We start from the raw sequence: 20,341 nt of genomic DNA, 5'->3' as shown, positions 1-20,341 counted from the left end.
TTTCTGGCTCACCTGGATCCATAAAGAGCACTTTATGACCACTGAGAATTGTGACAAAATCTGTGGTGAGAAAAAAAAATTATGAAAATTAGCATGACAAAAATAAAAAATTAAAAGATGCAATTCTTATCTTACATTTCTAGCTAACAAGATTTTTTTATTAACCACATGACACTTAAACCTTATTCTGTACAAAATATATTAATTGGGATTTGGTTAGAATAGTTAAAAAAAGGACAATCAAATAAATTACTTCATAACTTTTTTTTTTTTTATCCTCAACACCACTGATCGGCTCGTTTGCTGCTTGGGCGATTGGTCACGTCATTGTTATGCACTGTTGCCAAGTACTGGGCATGTTTTGGCTCCTGAAAGTATCTGAACCTGCTACAGTGCTTGTCAAGGCTGGTCTTGAAAGCGCTCACACTCGGTGCCATTACAACACTCTCACACACTCTGGCAGATTGTTCCAAGAGTTCACAACTCTCACTCAGAAAAAATTACCCCTCACATTTTTCTGAACTTGAGGCTTCTTTAACTACCGAGCTGTGACCCCCAGTTGGGCGAGTGTCCGGCAGCTCCAGGTAAGGACACTCGACGAGTAGTGCCCTTTGAGATGTTTATACACCTCAATTAGGTCCCCCCTTGCTCGTCTGCAGTATAAGTAGGTAGCTCTCAAACAGGGAGGTACTAATGCCTGGGAAGATATTGGAAGTATAATGTGTTGTCTAATGGTAGACCCTGCTGCCATATGGCATCGCGAATATTGTGACAAAGTCCTAGGTTGCTGATCTGCTTTTCTGCCTCATTTACACACAATTGCAGGGTCTCATTTGTTTCTCTTACTATTGACAACACAACATACAGTACATATATCATTTCTCACTACCTATATGTTTTTATATTTATTTATGGCTCTTTATTATTACAGGGGGTATTATTATTATTATTTATAATTTTTAAACAAAATTATTATTATTATTTTATTTTATTATAATTGTTATTTATTTTTAAATATTGTTATTATTTTTATTATTAATATCATCATCATTAATTTATTGTATTATATTTTCATCCCCCAGGCCTTGATGTGGGCCATTAAAAATTACCTGTGCCCGGGTGGGCTAATGCCCGGTAAAAAAAAAAAAACATATGCAGGCGTTCTAATCTCTCGGGGTAGCCGAAGTGCTGGTACCAGCCTGGTGGTCCTCCCTTGGACATTTTCAATCCACTGACAGTCCCTAGCATATCTCGGGGACCAGATGGGTGACAGTATTTCAGGCAGGGAAGCACCTCACTCTTGAAGATCATTGCCTGATTCGCCTTCTCACAATGGCCCGAGAACTTGAGCCTCAATTAATGCAGTTTTTTCATACCGTTGGGACATATGATATGCCACCTTATCATTGGTACGACCCAGGTGCAGCCTCTTACACTTCGTGACATTGAATCTTAGCAGTCATTTCTTCAACCATGCTTGAAGTTCACAGAGATCCTTCTGCAGCCAATGTATATGTATGCTGTCCTTTTCCCACCTTGATTTTTAAGGGCCTACTGCCTTCCCGCATTCCCAATGTTTACATTCCGTGTTCTAATATTCACATTTACACTGAGTTGCTGCAATATTGTGGTTGTCTGTATATTTCATGGTGTATGGTATCAGATGTGCATAGCAGGTCTAGGATCACAGCCCATTTTGAGGTGAACACATGACTGTGTACAGAGTTGGAACACCTACAGTTGCCTAGCTTATACTATAGATGGGCAAGGAGTGATTTGATAGAAGCCTATAAGCACCTCAGAGGATATTACTCTGTTGTGTGTTCATATCAGGATTTAGCATATGTCCAAGGTTGAAAAAGTCATACTAATATCAGAACTGTATCAACTTACCAGTAAGGTGAAATACCGACTTGAATCCTAGCCCAAACTGTCCAACTTTCAGAGGATCATCTTTTTTGATGCTGTCACTGAGTTTACGTATACCATGCCAATCTTCCTTGGTAAAATTTGCATTATTGAAGAGACAGAGTGCAGGTCCCTGTAGAACGTGCAAGAAAACAAATTATTCTACAAATTATACTTCAACAAAACATTGGCTGAAAATAAAAAAAAATTCAGTAAATCCTGACTTATTATGCTAGAAGCATTCCTAAAAAGTACCATACATGTATTAGGTATATGAATATGAAAAAAGGGGAGGATAAGTCACCTGTAAGGAAGAGATAAAATAACCAATACCAATTTACCTTTTAATTACTCATAAAACACAGAATACACCCAAGCCATATTAAAAATAAGGAAACAATTAAATATATTTATGAAATAGTGGTTTAACATGCAAAAGTAAAGACTATGCAGGTCAAAAGCATAAATGCATAGTACTGTACTGGTGGTATGAGTTATAAGCAGTGAATTACCTTTCACCTGATCTCAAGGTTAATGAATGTGTGCTTTCTTGCTTCCTCATCCTGTTTGGACTAACTTGCATATTCAGACCTTCATCACAAAACCTATGGAAACTAAGCATCCCAAGAGTTTTTCTATTTACAGCTTCTTCTGATTGACTTTCAGGGACTCCATACACAATTATGTTTTTACAATCAAATTGATCCTTTAAATCTTCCTTTCCAATAACAGTATCGGTCATGATTTTCTAAATCCTGTCCCAATATTACTTCTCTATGCTGCAATAATTGGTAAGCAGCCTGATTGGTATATGGAGGTTTTCGATATAAAATGAATCTGAAAAATTCATCAATTGTGTAATGTTTTAGGTCCATGTAAATTTTCACAATGATTTTTTTAAAGTATAGTTTGGTAATACAAGACAGAAACATCATACAGCATCTTGTGTAGTTTAAGTTAATGTACGGTAAATATTTTGTTAATTTATATAATAAATGATACGAGAATGAGTTCCAGGTTGACCTAAGTTTGAATAATTATTAAAACAAAGAAAACTAATGGAATCCATCAAAAACGCATCACGAGAAGTTGTTTGTTTTGATTTCAGTCAATCAGAACAAAGTGCACTACTCAAAAAAAACACATGTCACCCTTCAGCCATGTCCTGTGAGATGGCTTTTCATGTTGGTATTGTTACATGTAAGATGTGGAAAAATAATTTCATCATTCTAATGTGATTTGGAAATACAGTACAGTACATGATTTGGAAATACAGTACAAACACACATAATCTTCACTACACATCCTCATAATCTTCACTACACATCCTACTAATCTTCACTACACATCCTCCTAATCTTCACTACACATCCTCATAATCTTCACTACACACACACTCATAATCTTCTCTACACCTCCTCATAATCTTCACTACATCTCCTCATAATCTTCTCTACATCTCCTCATAATCTTCACTACACCTCCTCATAATCTTCACTACACCTCCTCATAATCTTCACTACACCTCCTCATAATCTTCACTACACACAGTCATAATCCTCACTACACATCCTCATAATCTTCACTACACATCCTCATAATCTTCACTACACATCCTCATAATCTTCACTACACATCCTCATAATCTTCACTACACATCCTCATAATCTTCACTACACATCCTCACATGTTACAAAACAACCAGAGAGATTGAGGAAGATTCTAGAATCTTCAGGGGGAGAAGAAACTTATAGCTCGTGTTTCAGTTTTGGGTTTAAACTGAGAGGCCTAACTAGATGAATCTTCAGATGCACTACTGACAACCACCCACTGACTCAACTTTAAACCATTCTCTCCACAGAAAATAAACTTGCCTTTTACTTTGTAATCTTATTTTTATAGTCTTGTATGATGTTTCTTTATTTCCAAATCACAGAATGTAGATCTTTGTGAATTGTGTGAGAATAAATATAGGTGTGTGGTGGAGATGATAATGAGAATGTGTGTGTGTAATTGATGATGATGTGAGTGTGTGTGTGGTGGCGATGATATGAGTGTGTGACTGATGATGATGTGATGTGGGAATGATGTGTGTCAAATGTGTGTAGTGGGGCGTGCAAGTGCTGTGGAGATAGGAAATGTGAAGTGTGTGTGTAGTGGAGATGATGTGAGTGTGTGTGAAGTGAGCCACGAGAATGTGTGTAGTGGAGATGATGAAATGTGTGTGATGTGGAGATGTGGTGTGTGTAGTGGAGATGATGTGAGAGTGTGTGTGGAGATGATGTGGTGTGGTGGGATAGTGTGAAGGTGTGTGTGTGTGGTGGAGATGTGGCGGCAGGGGAGCAGTGTAGTGGAACAGTGTGAGTGTGTGTGGTGGGGTGATGTGGTGTGTGGGGAGATGAGTGTGTGTGTGAGCAGATGTGTGTGTGCAGAGGTCATATATGATACCGTTTATACAAACATGGGCCGTACTGGTCGGACATGCAGATCGCTCTCCTACACCTGCCTGGCTGGACACAGACGGTCATGGCTCATGGAAGAGCTTCAATGAGCAGGTCGCATACTACAATGATGGAATTGGGTGGTGGATGCAGCAGTCACAGCAATGTAGCCCAGGGTACTGCTGGAGGACTGTTGACGGATTTGGAACTGTCTAGCAGCAGTGAATGTGAAGAAGAAGAGCAATTTAAAGTTGCTAATAGCAAAAAGAAGAATAAAAGGAGAAGTAGAGAGGGTACATGCAGTTAAGATAATATTTCCCACTTGGTGGAAAAGCGAAAGAAAATTGATGGTGCAAGTCATTCTTCAACCATGATCAGTACAACGAGTGAAAACCCCATTGATTGTTTATATGGCAGTAACTCTTCAAGGAGGCCACGCCTTTACTTCCCCAAGAATAATGGCATGGATTTTCATGATAAGGTAAAGTGGTCAGTTAGACTCACTAAGCGCCATCAAGGGTATCAAGTGCTAATTAAAGAAGGTAAACATATTCCTTATATTACTGTGAAGGATGAAGAAGCAGTTAGATATTAACTACAGAAGGTTTTGAGAAAGTAGTGATGGAAAAGCCTGTGGAGTCCATTGGGAAGTGTACTAAGATCATTCTTTTTGATTATCCTGTTTACTTTGACCCCGAGGATGTGTTGGCTGACGATAGATTTTTCTGGCCAATAGACGTGTAATTAGATTTGATGGAGAACTAGTACCTAAGGCGCATTTAGTACTTTCAATCAGTTTATTTGATGAAGAATATTTTATGAGATATTTGGAATGCAAACAGAGTTTTTGTACCAACAAACTCCAAGCATTATGCTATAAGTGTTGCCAAGTAGGGCACATATTGGAAATACCATCTCTTATGATTACCAATAGATTTTGTGGAGAAAAGCCGCCAGATCGGAAATGTATGATAAAATTAAGGCAAGGAAAATTGCTAAATACTTGTAACAATTGTGTGGAGAGGGCCTTAACAATGCCAACTTGGTTGTGTCCTAAAATAAATCAAGAGGATAAAGGTGACGCTGTAAGGAGCGATGTTGCAGAGACACCAAGTGCTGTAAATGTGTGGGAAAGCGTATGGAAATACATAACGCAGCAGCACAAAAGGACATAGGTAACAGGGACAATAACCTTATAGCCCCTAACATTCTAGTAGAACTTTGTAAGGAGATTGACGAGTTCAAACAAGCAGTATTGGATATCAAGAAATGCTTGGTGAATCATGTGCCATATAGTGATGTTGCTCTTGTTAATAAGGATAGTTCAAAAGAAATTGAAACATTAGTATAGATGGAATCAAATATTATGGATAGCATTCTAGAGCAAAATGGTAATCAAAGGCTGCTAGGAAATAGAATTGGTTCGGTCTCTAAAGAGAATCTAGTAAAACGAGGAAATGCTTGGTGATCTGATGAGCATTCTTGACTCTGTTTTGGAATACAGTATATGGAAAATCCAAGGGATGACGTCAAATAGAATGTTCTTATTTCGGTGAAGAATATGAGGGGGAAAATTTATTGTAATGGATCATAATGTCAGCTTAATTTCCTGGAATGTTAATAGTTTGAAATTTTTTTAAAGGATCTTCATGCATATGTTGATTCTAGTAGTATTGATGTCATAGCTTTACAACAGGTTGGGACAAACAGAATATCTTTGCAACTACAGTGAGTTCTGCTATAACGTGTGTTTTGACAACGCGAATTGACTCTAACGCGATTTATGAATAGAGGAACGATATTTGTATAACGCGAACGCTTGTTAGCTGTAACGCGAGTTTTACTTACTATTTCTCCAATTTTGTGGTATTAACTGTGAATATGGTAAAGAAGAATATCTCCAAGAAGCGTTCTGGTGATCGCATTCCCAGTGATGATCGTAAAAGAAAAGCTATAACCCTTGAAGAGAAGCTCGATGTTATCTACCTCAAAATCACCCTTCTCCCCATCAAGTTATATTCATATTTTTTCAAGGTAAAGTGTTACATTTACTGTATGATTTCATTATTAGATATGAATGTAACATTTATTTAGACTGTGCTATCCTTTGTGTTAGGCTAACTACTAAATTTGTTTTCGATTTCGAGTAGTAATCTGCACCTAGCCCTATTTTCTCCATAAGCCCTGTTATTTCTATTACGCGAATTTCTATAACACGATGTTTTACAAGAACACAACTATCGCGTTATAGCAGAACTGACTGTAAGAGGTGATCAAAGTTTTGAATTACCAGCTGATTTGACTGGAAATTGTAGAGGTTTGACGACTTATATCAAAGATGATATTCCAGCATCATTTCATTCCGCCCTAAAAATAAACGGTACCGAGTATATGTGTGTTAGTATTACGCTTCAAGATGCTACACTGTTCAGTATTAATGCTTAAGTGCATGCTGAGTCATTGACAGTTGATGATCTGCCTGACATTATTTTTGCTGATGATTGTTTACTCATTGGTGATTTGAATGCTAGGAAGAACAATCTTGGCAGTAGAGGCTCTCAAAATCTCAATGGAATGATTCTGAAAAATATCTTATGACTCAATAGAAGATGCTAAGGTCCTTTAGAGCTGGTGAGCCGACACATGTTATAGGGGGGAAGACTTGATTATGCAATACTTTTTAATATGTTAGATGCACATGCAAATTTGGATATTGTGGATATGCTTTTGAGTGATCACTTTGAAATTAAAGAGAAGCTTCATTTGAATAAAATCTTTTATGTTGACAATAGGAAAAGGTATACAATAACAGTAAACCAACATAGTGAATTTGTAGCAAAAGTCGGCAAGTGGTATAAAGAGTACAAAAAGCTTGGAATTAAAGACGAAAACATATTTTATGATGAATTGTTAGGAGTGATTGATTCCATTTTGAATAAACAAAGGAAACAGTATGGAAATACCACAAAACCTAAGCCTAGGTATTATAATGATAAGATTGTAAAGGGGTGGAATAAGTTACTGAGGAAATGTCATAGTAAATGGAGTAAAGATCCTAGCAATGAAAAAACCCGGGAAACTCTGATTGAAGTTACAGAGTGAATAACAGAGGTAAATCAGAAAGCCAGAAGTATGTATTGGAGTGGTTTTTTGAGAGAAATTGCTCAATCAAAATCTTTGAATCAGGTTTGGGATGGTGTGAATAAGGTAAGAGGAGTCAAGAATAAATTTAATGTTCATCCCAATCCAAATGCCAAAGCTAATGAACTAATGAATAAGTGGGCGTATGCATCTAATTATGAGTGTCTCCCAAGTAATGTTCAGATTTGCTTGAGGAATTAAAGATCTATGAGGCGAAGGTTGGTGAATATCCAAAGTACTGTAAGTGAGGAAACCTGTGTTCCTTTAATTAAGGATATAATTCTGAATGCTGTAAAGAAAGGGAAGTCTAGTGCTCCTGGCAGGGATGGTCTAACTTATGATGTTATCAATTATCTTATAAAGTATGGAGGACAACCCAATTCTAGATCTCTTTAATTTGTCATATGAAAATGGAAGACTGTCAGTGAAATGGATAATGGCACTCATTGTTCCTGTGCCTAAGGGCGATAATGATTATAGTCCCATATCCTTAACATCTTGTCTATCTAAAATGATGAAGCAAATGGTATTAAATAGATTATTGTATAAAATGATGGTCTCTTGTCTAGTTATTTGTTTGGATTTTTAAAGGGTAAAAGCACTACAGATTGTGTGATTAAATATCTTAGTAATGCTAATGCCAACTGTAGACTGTTTGTGTTCCTTAAAAGTGCCTTTGATAAGGCAAATAAGGAAGTGATCTTAGAAAGTCTTGTAAGTACAGTAAAGGTATAAAAGGGAAATTATTGATGTGGATTACAGATTACTTAACTAACAGAAAAGTGAGTGTCTGGTTTCAAGGTCATGAATCTGAAGAAAACAGTCTAGGGTTGGGTACCCCACAATGTGGCATTCTTGGCCCTATGCTTTTTTTTTTTTTTACTTTTTAATATTCTTATGGGCAGAATAGCTAGTTACAAATTCCAGGGCGAGTCCCTAAGTACACGTTGACAATCCCTTATCCGAAATCCTTGGGACCAGAGGCATTTCGGATTTCGGAATTTTTCGGTTTTCGGTTTTCAGTTTTTTTTTTTTTTTTTAACCCATCCGGGCAAAAGTCATTGACCCACATTGGGGTCTGGGGGGCGAAAATATAATAATCATAACAATAATAATAATAATAATAATAATAATAATAATAATAATAATAATAATGCAGTAATTATAATAATTCATAGGTCTAGGCCGTGTTACTCACTTTTAATTTTTTTTCATTCTTGTATTTCTTTATTATTATTATTATTATTATTATTATTATTATTATTATTATTATTATTATTATTATTATTATTATTATTATTTTATTAATACAGTATTATTGTTATCATTATTATTTTATTATGGTGTATTTTTTAATTAAATTTTTTATTTACTATGAATAATTAGGCTATTATTATAATTATTATTATTATTATTATTATTATCATAATTATTATTATTATAATTAGTATTACTATTACATTTTCGCCCCCCAGGCCCCGATGTGGGTCAGTGATCTATGTCTGGATGGGCTAATCCCTGTTTAAAAAAAAAATTGCTCCACAAAAAACTTTCGGTTTTCAGAGCTTTTCGGTTTTCGGAATTTCGGATAAAGGGTTGTCAACCTGTAATCATTTATGCTGATGACATTCTGATCCAATGTAAGAATGAGGAAGATATGTCTAGGGTCATTGATCAGCTGCAGTATCTTTGTCTCTCCTTGGGACTGGTCATTAATGAAAATAAAACCAAATTTCAGTCAAGGGCAGTAAATGGAAAAGAATTTTGGCTAAATGGAATAAAATTGCAAAAATTATCCAGTTACAAATATCTGGGAATGTTTGTGGGTATAAATAATAATGTTAAGGATCAAATTATATGTACAGCTCGGCTAAAACCTCTGAAAATTTTGTCAAATAGAGGAAATGGTGTTGGCATACCAGTTTTAAGATCTATGTATTTAAGTACAGTAAGGAGTATCATTGATTATTCAGCTCCAGTTCTAGCTTCTTACTCAGGAAAAGAACTTAGGCCATTATGGAATACTGTACAGTACTGTGCTCACCAGCCAAGTTATGTTGCTCTGCTCTCCTGATCCTCCCTCCCAACTCTCCCTCTGGTACATCACAGCAGATGATGATGATTCATCATTATTATTATTCATTATTGATGAATAATGATACTGATGAATGATGATGGATGATCATTAATCTGTCGTGAACTGTTGATTAGTTCGTCTCATATGCCCTAGCACATGCTGTATAAGTCATGTGACTCTCACGTCTCTTTATTATTTCGGCTTTCGACTAAAGTCAACACTTTTCTTTGGTGCGTTATCGTCTTTGTCACCATCTTTAGAAGGGGAGTTTTGGAACCATGATAGGATTTTACAAACACAAATCACAAGGGCTGCAGTGAGATGTATTAACAGTGTGGCGGGGGACACGAGTGAGACAGACGAGAGCCGGGAAGCTGTGCTCATTGGTAGCGATGCCTGGTGGTTTCTTATGTATTTGCAAATGAATGTAATATCGGATCATAGTGTTTCATATTTCGTTTGAAGCAATTCCATTGTAACCTCTGTTCATGTAAACATAGTACAGTAATACCCCGCTTAACACGGTTTCGCTTAGCGGATTTCACGTATACGCGGTGCCTCGCCAGAGCTGAACTTTCACTTAACGCGGGTTTTTTCCACATATCGCAGAGTGTCCGGCTCGAGAGCTATTTTTAGATTCGCCCCACCCCCCACCCGCCACCCTGCCTGCCTGTTTTAGCTCATAAAATTCATACAAATTACCCGGCCAGAATATAATTTACATTGCTGGAATTCTTACAATATGATGATCATTTTGAATATAAACATCATAGATTTTGCATTAGACATACAAATTTTAGATATAATGTTTACTCTGAGTAAATATGTTATCTTTTGTGCAAAATATATGACATTTGTATTCAAAATATTCCTGGTCTTACAAGGAATCCAGCAATGTCAATTATATTATCCTAACTTTAGTTTGAGGTATTATTTATTACTAAAAAGGTAAATATTCTGGTTTTCCCACATCTGGTAGGGACAAGGTTGGTGGGGGGTGGGGGGAGGGAGGGACCAACCGACCATCTGTTACTGTGTGAAGAATATTTTTTTTTTTATTAACTGAACATATTTGTTTTAGCTCATAAAATTCATACAAATTACCCTGTCAGAATATAATTTACATTGCTGGAATTCTTATAATTTGATGATCATTTTGAATATAAACATCATAGATTTTATTATACAATTTAGGAATGTTTATCTGATAAATATATATCTTTTGTGCAAAAAACAATATATTTATATTCCAAAATATTCCTGGTCTTATGAATCCAGCAAATGCTTGTTCTGTATTATCCTAACTTAGTTTGAGGCATTATTTATTAAAAATTTAGTGGTTTTCCCCAAAATTTCTTTCAGGAGGAAGAGCCAGCTAGTAGTGTGAGAAGAGGGGGAGGGAGTCAGTCCATTATTTGAATGGACATTAACTTGGCGACTGTATTTCTCTATTTCTCTTAAGTATTAATTGTGTGCATGTACCATCATAAAATTAAGATGTTATTTTTACTAGAACATAGGTATTGTGTCGGAAAAAGTGGAGTTTGGGGGTCGGGCCAGTTTCTATTGGAATTAATCCCATATGTTCTGTTGTTCACTTAGCGCGGTTTTCACTTAACACGTTGACCGCGTTAAGCGGGGTACTACTGCATAAATGAGTGGGGTTACTCATGATGGTAGTTATAAGGTGCAAGAAGAAAGAACGAAAGGTGTAACTCACAATTAGAAACACCAACAGAACCGCAACTGCTGTGCAAGTGTTATTGTGTTCATTTCTAAATAGATCAGGCCCGGGGGCTGATACTTTTTTGGGTGAGTGTACCCACGGGCAGATCCAGAGGGGGTACTGACCGCCCTCCCCCCCTTCATCAGAAAATGCCAATACTTTTTCTTTAATGTACAGCTCGTATTGTACTCAGGCATTTTTGTATAGTAAAAAGTAATTACTATTGACCTCAGACTGTCTCCTAATGTCAAGTGCACATGACTACAAAATGGCCATGATATTGGTCAGATTAAAAAAAAAGAAAAAAAGTCCCCCCCCCAAAAAAAATATATATATATACTGTATATATATAAATAAAAATAAATAAATAAATATAACTCCCCAGCTGGGTGGGTGAGCACATGGTGCCCCACCCACTTCTTGGACTGGACCCCCCTTTTCATATTCCTGGATCCACCCTAGCACCTGTACAATATTACCTCTCTATATGAAAATTATTTGCTATACAGCATACAAAACCCCTCCTCAAGTATCTCAAATACTGTACGGTATTCAAATATAATACTGTAATAGTAAGAATATAACAATAATAATATCAATTACATTAATTTACGTTCTCAGGTAAGTTGTATCTTTTTATAAGTTTTGTGCCTTATAAGCACAGAGAAACTCTTCATGCTTATTGAAGAACCAAGGGTAGTATACTCCCTAAGTAGGCAAATAATTATCTTTTAGAGGAGCTCCCCTACTTACGAACATTCAAGTTACGAACTTTCAGAGATACGAACAAACCTGTCCATATTGTCCAATTGCCTGTTTGAAAACCGCGACGAGTCGTAAGTTCAACCGCCGCACGATAGATGGCGTTGGCTGTACAGCGTCACCCTGTATCCCTAACGCCATTATTGTTGTTGTGTTCCTCTGCTGCCTCATGGTGTTATTTGTGGTTATTTATGGTTTTGACGAATATTATTGACCCCAACATGTCTCAGAAGCGTAAGAGTGATGCCAGTGGTAGTAAGAAGCGTCGCACTATTATGTTGTAAACAAAGGCAGACATTATAAAGCGTTGTGAAAGAGGTGAGAAAATGATAAGCATAGCAAATGCTGAAAACTGATCCACCAATCACAATCACCTTTACATACAGCCTTCCTTTACCAAGCATTGCCAGGTAAAACTGCAAGCACAAGACCCAAAGCAGGGATGGTGCATCTTTGGCCGACTGTACAGTACATTGTAAGGTGCAATGGGCTTAATGTGTTTATACATGTTGGCCGCTTGGTGACACCACTTTCAGCCATTGGAGTGCTCAAACATCCGATAGGGCCAGAATCATTGGTCCTACTTATCAGGATAACTCACAAAAAATTATATTTTCTTACAAGAAAATTACTGTGTAAATAAGTTCTGTACTATAATGGTAGTGTGGATACAGCAGCATAATAAATACAAGCCATTATTACACAAGGAATCAGTTAGAACAGTATTACACCACCTTTTTTAATCTCCTAAAGTTAAGTTAGATACCAATTCTAAAGCTGGATAAACTGGAGTTACTTCCATCAATGACCAGAAGGGTCAAAAGAAGTCAATGCACCCACTTATATGTCTACTACAAAGATTGGTAATTATTCCAGAACAAAAAGATTTACTGGAAAAAAAATTGTCTTACCTTTAAAAATCTCTGAATAACATCCTAAGCCCCTGAACACTGCAGCTCTCTGGCATCATGTACTACCTCAACAGCTGTGGCTCCAGCATCCTCAGCATTTTGAACAAGTTCCTGTAGATTAGACTCGGTTACAGTCATGTTATTATTTCCATAGTGAGAGCAACTTATAGACCTATATTTGTTGACTAAAGCTGTACAGGAATTTGTTTTTATTTGTAAAACCTTTCTTCAAGTTACTTAATAGAGTAAACCAGTAATGTAGGTAAGTTCAGTGAGTGTGAGATTGCGACCTACTATCCATGACAAACACAGCATTAACTTTAATTTTTCATAAAAAGCATATTTCACACAATGCCCTTCAAAGAGAGAACTACAAGTCAAATTGCTATATTTATATATATGTATACGTATAGAGTCTGGATTAGATTACCAAGTTTTAAGAAAGGGTGCTAAGTTCTCTTTAAAGCAGTACCAAGGCCTCCAAGTAGAATTTTCTCAAGACAGGCCTATGGATGGTTCTAAAAGACTCCAAATTAAAAAATTAAATCACACCCTGGGATCAATAGCACAGTTGTGACTGACGTCACACACTTGTGAGCGGAGCTTCTTGACAACCACACTGTAGTAGTGCAGAGAACAAACATAGCACTGTTTACCTGCTACCCTCAATAATAAATTCAAATAACCACTGCTACAACTACTATCTTACACATTAAAAGGTATAGAACAAAATACCCTAAAATATAAATATAAAAGCTGTCAGCAAAGGAACTTTATATTTCTATCAAGATGTTTGTCCTCTATTCCTATGTTACTGCCTTGATACTGTCACGTCATCTCAAATCAATTTTTAGTAATATCAGTGAAAGAAGAACTGTGCTAATGAGGCTGAGGTCTTGTGGCAAAATTTTCTGTTACCCACTTCTTGCACAAGGCATCAAATGAGAACATGGATGGCTAATGGCCCAGCACACACATGGTATTAAATGATTCACTAATGCTATCAGTTTGAACTGTATTGGCAAGATATGATGCACGTGGACTGTATGACTATTGTTCTGCCTGATCAAATCCTGTAATGGATACAAAGAAGCTAAATCGGCGAATCAGAAGCAAGTCTGTTCTTGGAGCTTGGGGTCGAGGTTGCCAATTGCATTGTTTGTATAGTTAGATCTTGGTATATGGAGGCAATGTGATATTATTTGAACCCAAAGGATGCCTTGATGTTTCCACGGGCCAATTAGTTAATTTGTTCATAGCACATGAGAGAGATGGACCCTCAACCTTCTACTAAGCATGTGCTGAGTGCTTCTCCACCTCCTCATCGTCCTTCTAAGCGCATGAAATCCTTGTGACAGGCCCAGACAGTGAAAGTGAGCCAGAAGTTAGTGACATGGGTGAAGCTTTGGCCACCACTCTCCCAATCACGCCATACACATTTTGTCCTTAGATCTCAAACCAAGGTCGGACTCAGACTCAACCTCCTATCTCAGACTTATTGCCCTTAGATCTCGGACCCAGGTCAGACTCTGGCCTACTCACTGTCCTTAACCCCCAATTAGTCCAAGATGGCAAGGGTATACTGTAAATGATGTCCTGAAAGGTCTTACAGGAGTTCTCCAGATATGGTCCAGTACTCACCTTAATTATTTGTCCATTATCAGGATATTGTGTAAGAATATTCCTCAAGAGACCCATCACAGTTGGGATCTCAATGGTATCGTAGTCAAATGGATCATCTGGGTCATCTGTTCAAGTAAGGTAGTATATTATTATTATTATTACTACTATTATTCTTATCATCAGCATTGTATGTACATGGTGTAGAACCACCCTAGGCATCTCTATACAGAGTTTGGATATCACCCCCACAGACCAATGTAAATAACACTGTCAGGACTCAAATAGATTACTGCACATTTTAATTCAGAAATCAGTAACCCAAACCAAGACAATTCCAGGAGCAGGCTGTAGATCAGATCACATCCCAGTATACTGTATCCAATTTTGTGAGGCTTAAAAAAAAAAATTATAGGTATATATATATATGTATATTTCATGTAGATCCACAATGAAAACGTGGATAAGATAAATCTTGATAAAATCACACGGGAAAAGGGAAACAACGGAGCACCTTAGCTTTATCTTTATTCAAGACATCTTCAGAGGCAACTGAAGATGTCTTGAATAAAGAAGAAAGCTAAGGTGCTCCGTTGTTTCCCTTTTCCCGTGTGATTTTATCAAGATATATATGTACATATATGTATGTATGTATGTACATATATGTATGTATGTATGTATGTATGTATATATATTTAATATTCAGAAATTTCAGAGTAATTTCAAATGCCCCGCCATTAGCGATACTGAGCGTTCAAGGTCATCTGAGGGAAGAGAGCGCTGCCTGCTCGTAGCGAGAGATTGCAGAACTAGGCCTATATGATATTAAATGTAATTTACCGAATTAATAATGATGCGATTCATGAAGTAAGGGACTATTATTGAATTTGAAATTATTATAGATCGTTTATCAGTCTGAATAATGTTACGGGTGTCCCAAGGAGTTATTAGTTAGGCAGAAAATATGTCATGTAGGCCTAAGCTAACGCCTTGAGGAGACGCGACGCTGGCTAGCCCTCAGTCGCGGGGAGGAGTCAGGCAGACAAGACGTCCCTGCACGTCCGTCACAGAAATAGTCACGTGGCCTAGTCACCTGTGCTGTGCTATTGCAGTATAACAAGTAAGTCTCATTCGATCTCAGACAGGGTTAGATAGGGCAGTGTCTAGGAATAATGGCAGAGTTCATATTTGTGCTCGGCCGGAATCACTTTTCGAACAGTGCCAACTTGAGCTGACTGGAGTTGACTGCTGCTGAGACCATGCCATTAACATTGAGGTGGTGGCGATTGTCGCTGGCTGAACCACCTGGGTAGCTGCCACTGTTTAATGGGGCAAAAAAGGACTTTGAGGTTCTGTGTGTTTCACACTAAAATGACACGGGACCAGATCAGTAGGGTGACTGTTTCTACTACTCTGGTACAACAATTAATGTCCTCGCACAGAAGTGTTACCTAATAGACAATTTTGCCATGTTCTCTCTTCCTGCCCATGGACGCACTGGGAGTACACTGAGGCTATCTGAGTAAATTAATGATCACACACTGAGACCATGAGTCTAGGACTCTAGGAGATACCTAGAGGAACATTTTATCTCCCTTATTACGGGTGTATGTTGAGTTGGGTGGAGCATGGTTCACGGGTATTGGTGGACCCAGTAACAAACCAATAATAGTGACAATATATTTGTGTGTAGTTAATACCATTTCTCAGTTACTGATGTTATCTTGACGTGTGTGGTTTAATATTTCTTAAATAATTTTGATAGTATTGTTGTTTGAACGTTTGTGTCACTAAGTGGAACCAGAGTGATACTGTGATTTGATTCTTTAATGCATCTAATTTTTCTTCATAATTCTGATCTCAGGTATAACCTTTGTTCCCCAGAGTAGTGGTTAAGTTAGGTTAGGAAGTGTGCATCTGTTGGGGTAACATATTTATACTGAGTGCCTTTTAGGCCTATTCATGGTGGAATTATTAATTTCTTATTTTTATACCACCTCCGCAGTGGGGGATATTATTTTGTTGAGTGCCCTTAAGGCCTATTCATTGTAGAGTATTTAATTTCTTATTTTTTATTACCATTTCCTCAGTGACTGATATTATTTTGTTGAAAGACTTAAGGCCTATTCATTGTAGAGTATTTAATTTCTTATTTTTTATTACCATTTCCTCAGTGACTGATATTATTTTGTTGAAAGCCCTTAAGGCCTATTCATTGTAGAGTAGTTAATTTCTTAAATTTTAATACCATTTCCTAATGACTGATATTATTTTGTGAAAGCCCTTCAGGCCTGTTCATGTGTGCAAGCAACATTTCGTAATACTTCAAATTTATTGTTGCCTGAGTTTCTAATAATTTCTGTATCATGTATAACTTTTATTCCCCAGAGTAGTGTTTTAAGTTCAAGTTAAGAGGTGCGCATATTGGTGTACCATTATTTGATTGCCTTAGGCGGAGGAATATAAGTGCTCCAAATTTTACAGTGTGTCTCTATTCATCCCAGTCACAGACGTATTATCCTTCCACGGGTCACGGACAGTTCATTTTGGGTAGTAGATTTAAGTGTTCTTGTGCTGGTTCGGGATTTTTCTCAAAGGGGCGCTTCCACTGCCATTACCATCTATTAATTTTTAATAAACCCCAAGTCAAGTGAGAAATTAAAGTCCAGCAAATTCCGACCGGTTATATATATATATATATATATATATATATATATATATATATATATATATATATATATATATATATATATATATATATATATATATGTTAGCGGGAGAGAAAAGGAGAGAAGAGAAGACGGGAATGCTGCATTTAGCACGTTAAAGGGGTGAGGTGCCGTCCTTAGAACAAAATTTTAGGGGGGTCGTATGCATGTTTTCTCAGCACATGAGGACAGTGCTGTCTTTTTTTAGGGGGGTCGATTGTAATATTCAGAAATTTCAGAGTAATTTCAAATGCCCCGCCATTAGCGATACTGAGCGTTCAAGGTCATCTGAGGGGAGAGAGCGCTGCCTGCTCATAGCGAGAGATTGCGGAACTAGGCCTATATGATATTAAATGTAATTTACCGAATTAATAATGATGCGATTCATGAAGTAAGGGACTATTATTGATTTTGAAATTATTATAGATCGTTTATCACTCTGAATAATGTTAAGGGTGTCAAAGGTTAGAGCGGCGAAGTTAGGCGAAAATATATCACGAGGCCTAAGTTAGCACCTGGGGAGACAAAGACGCTGGAAGCCAGGCTACAGTCCCGGAGAGTATTCATACAGACAAGACGTTCCGCGCTGGCCCATCAGAAGGTCACGGGCTCTAGCCACCCAGTCGTTATTGCAGTATAATGCTAAGTCTCATTCGATCTCAGACAGGGTTATGATAGGGCGGACAGCAAAACTGAGTTACAGTGAGTTCATTTCAGGTCGCCGAACCCACTTCTGACTGGAGCTGATCGAGCGACCGCGAGAGATTGACTGCCGTTTGAGACTGCCGTTGATGATTGAGGGTGGCGATTGTCGCCATTGGACCGATCAGTGTAGGCCTGTCACTGTTTAGCGGGGTATCAAAGGATCTCTTGAGGGAACGAGGCTCCAACCAACACGACACGGACCAAAAGAACAGCAGGGCAGTGATCAGTTCTTACCACTCCGGTGCACAACCCCACATGTCCCGAGCAGCTAGTGAAACCCTCTTGCTAACGGGAAGCTAAAGTTTCTCTCAACTGCGCAAGGTCTGATTGGCTCACTCTCTTCCTGCCCATGGACGCACTGGGAGTACACTGAGGCTATCTGAGTATATTAATGGTCACACACTGAGACTGTGAGTCTAGGACTCTAGGAGATACCTAGAGGAACATTTTATCTTCCTTATCACGGGTGTAGTTAACACCATTCCTCAGACTGATATTATCTTGACGTGTGTAGTTTAATATTTCTTAAATAATTTTGATAGTAGTGTTTTTTTGAATGTTTGTGCCATTAAGTGGAACCAGAGTGATACTGTATTTGATTCTTTTAATGCCTCTAATTCTTCATAATTCTGATCTCAGGTATAACCTTGTTCCCCAGAGCAGTGGTTAGGTTAGGTTAGGAAGTGTACACCTGTTGGGGTGCTATAATTTTGTTGAGTGATATTATTTTGCTGAAAGCCCTTTAGGCCTATTCATTGTAGAGTATTTAATTTCTTATCTTTTATTACCATTCCTCAGTGACTGATATTATTTTGTTGAAGACCCTTAAGGCCTATTCATGGTGGAGTAAACAACATTTCTTAATACTTCAAATTTATTGTTGCCTGTGTTTCTAATAATTTCTATGTCATTTATAACTTTTATTCCCCAGAGTAGTGGTTTAAGTTTAAGTTAAGAGGTGCGCATATTGGTGTACCATTATTTGATTGTGTTTGTAGTGTTGGAGGGAATATAAGTGTCTAAATTTTACAGTGTGTCTCATTCATCCCAGTCACAGACGCTATCCTTCCACGGGTCACGGACAGTTCATTTTGTATAGTAGATTTAAGTGTTCTTGTGCTGGTTCGGGATTTTTCTCAAAGGGGCGCTTCCACTGCCTTTACCATCTATTAAATTTTAATAAACCCCAAGTCAAGTGAGAAATTAAAGTCCAGCAAATTCCGACCGGTTACATATATATATATATATATATATATATATATATATATATATATATATATATATATATATATATATATATATATATATATATATACAGTCAACCCTCACTCTACGCGGTTAATATAACCCACAGGGTACCGCGGAAAGTGAGAAACACGTAAAGTGAACAACATAACATATGGGATTAATTGAAATAGAGACCAGGCCGACCCCCAAACTCCACTTTTTGAGGACACACAACTATGTTGTAGTAAAAATTTTATCTTAACTTTATGATGGTATGCACAAACAATTAATATAGAAGAGGTTAGGTTAGGAAAAATAAAGGTTAAGTTAGGAAAAATAAAGGTTAGGTTAGGAAAGCTAAAAGTTAGGTTGAACACTTACGTTAGTAGAAGAGATGGGTCGGCATAAGAGGATGGAGGCTGGTTCCGAGGCAGAGGGCAGGCTACTGGCCCTCAGGCGAGTATCAATACCATCACTATCCACTCAGCCAGCCTCTGATACAATCCTTTCACTGCTGGGTCATGTGTGCTGGCGGGCGAAAAACTCTGTTATGCTTTGCTGACGGCTGGTGTTTATGTTGTCGTGATAAACCTTGAAGTAGGGCTCCATAGTCTGCAACAGCTGGGTAGTGAAGATTTCATACCTGTTTGTGTCATGGTTGTCGGAAAGGAGGAGCTTGATTTTCTCGACACACTCGATGGCACCCCTAACATTACTATGGGATAAGCAGTGTTCTTCTTGGGATGACGCGCCACCTGCCTCTTCACTGACGTCATCATTATCTACCATCTCGTCGGTAGTCACATCAGGATCCCTTATCACCTCTAGGATGTCGTCGTTGGTGGTCTCGGAGAAGCCTGCAGCTGTAACACTCTGCGATGCTTCTCTGGCAAGGTCCACTGCTACTGCAACAGTCTGAACCTCACCAGTCACAGATTGACTCTGCCTTATGCCCGGAATGCCTTGCAACACATGTCTCCATGCGTGACGAACAGTTGCTACAGACAGCTGATCCCATGCCTCCAGCAAGAAGTCCACAGCTTTCTTGATGTTAAATATTCTCCAGAATTGTTTGAAAAATATTTTTTGCTCTGCCAACTGTTGATCCTCGTCTT

General features: G+C 37.7%; 1 protein-coding gene and 1 long non-coding RNA gene across 2 annotated transcripts in view; both read right to left on the bottom strand.

The window, feature by feature from the left end:
- The window catches only part of LOC121870893 (sacsin-like), a gene marked incomplete at its 3' end in the record, with an annotated part of 37,535 nt that overhangs the window by 5,399 nt on the left and 11,795 nt on the right, over positions 1 to 20,341 (bottom strand).
- LOC121871009 lies at positions 1,909 to 14,710 on the bottom strand. Its single transcript, XR_006089811.1, has 3 exons — positions 14,608 to 14,710; positions 12,967 to 13,077; positions 1,909 to 2,041 (listed from the first exon to the last, which is right to left on the bottom strand). It is a non-coding gene; the product is annotated as an uncharacterized LOC121871009 (long non-coding RNA).

Source organism: Homarus americanus, unplaced genomic scaffold (assembly GCF_018991925.1).
Source record: "Homarus americanus isolate GMGI-L3 unplaced genomic scaffold, GMGI_Hamer_2.0 scaffold52512, whole genome shotgun sequence".
Lineage (NCBI taxonomy): Eukaryota > Metazoa > Arthropoda > Malacostraca > Decapoda > Nephropidae > Homarus > Homarus americanus.
The sequence above is the reverse complement of the archived record's forward strand: the minus strand, read 5'-3'. Positions and strand labels throughout refer to the sequence as shown.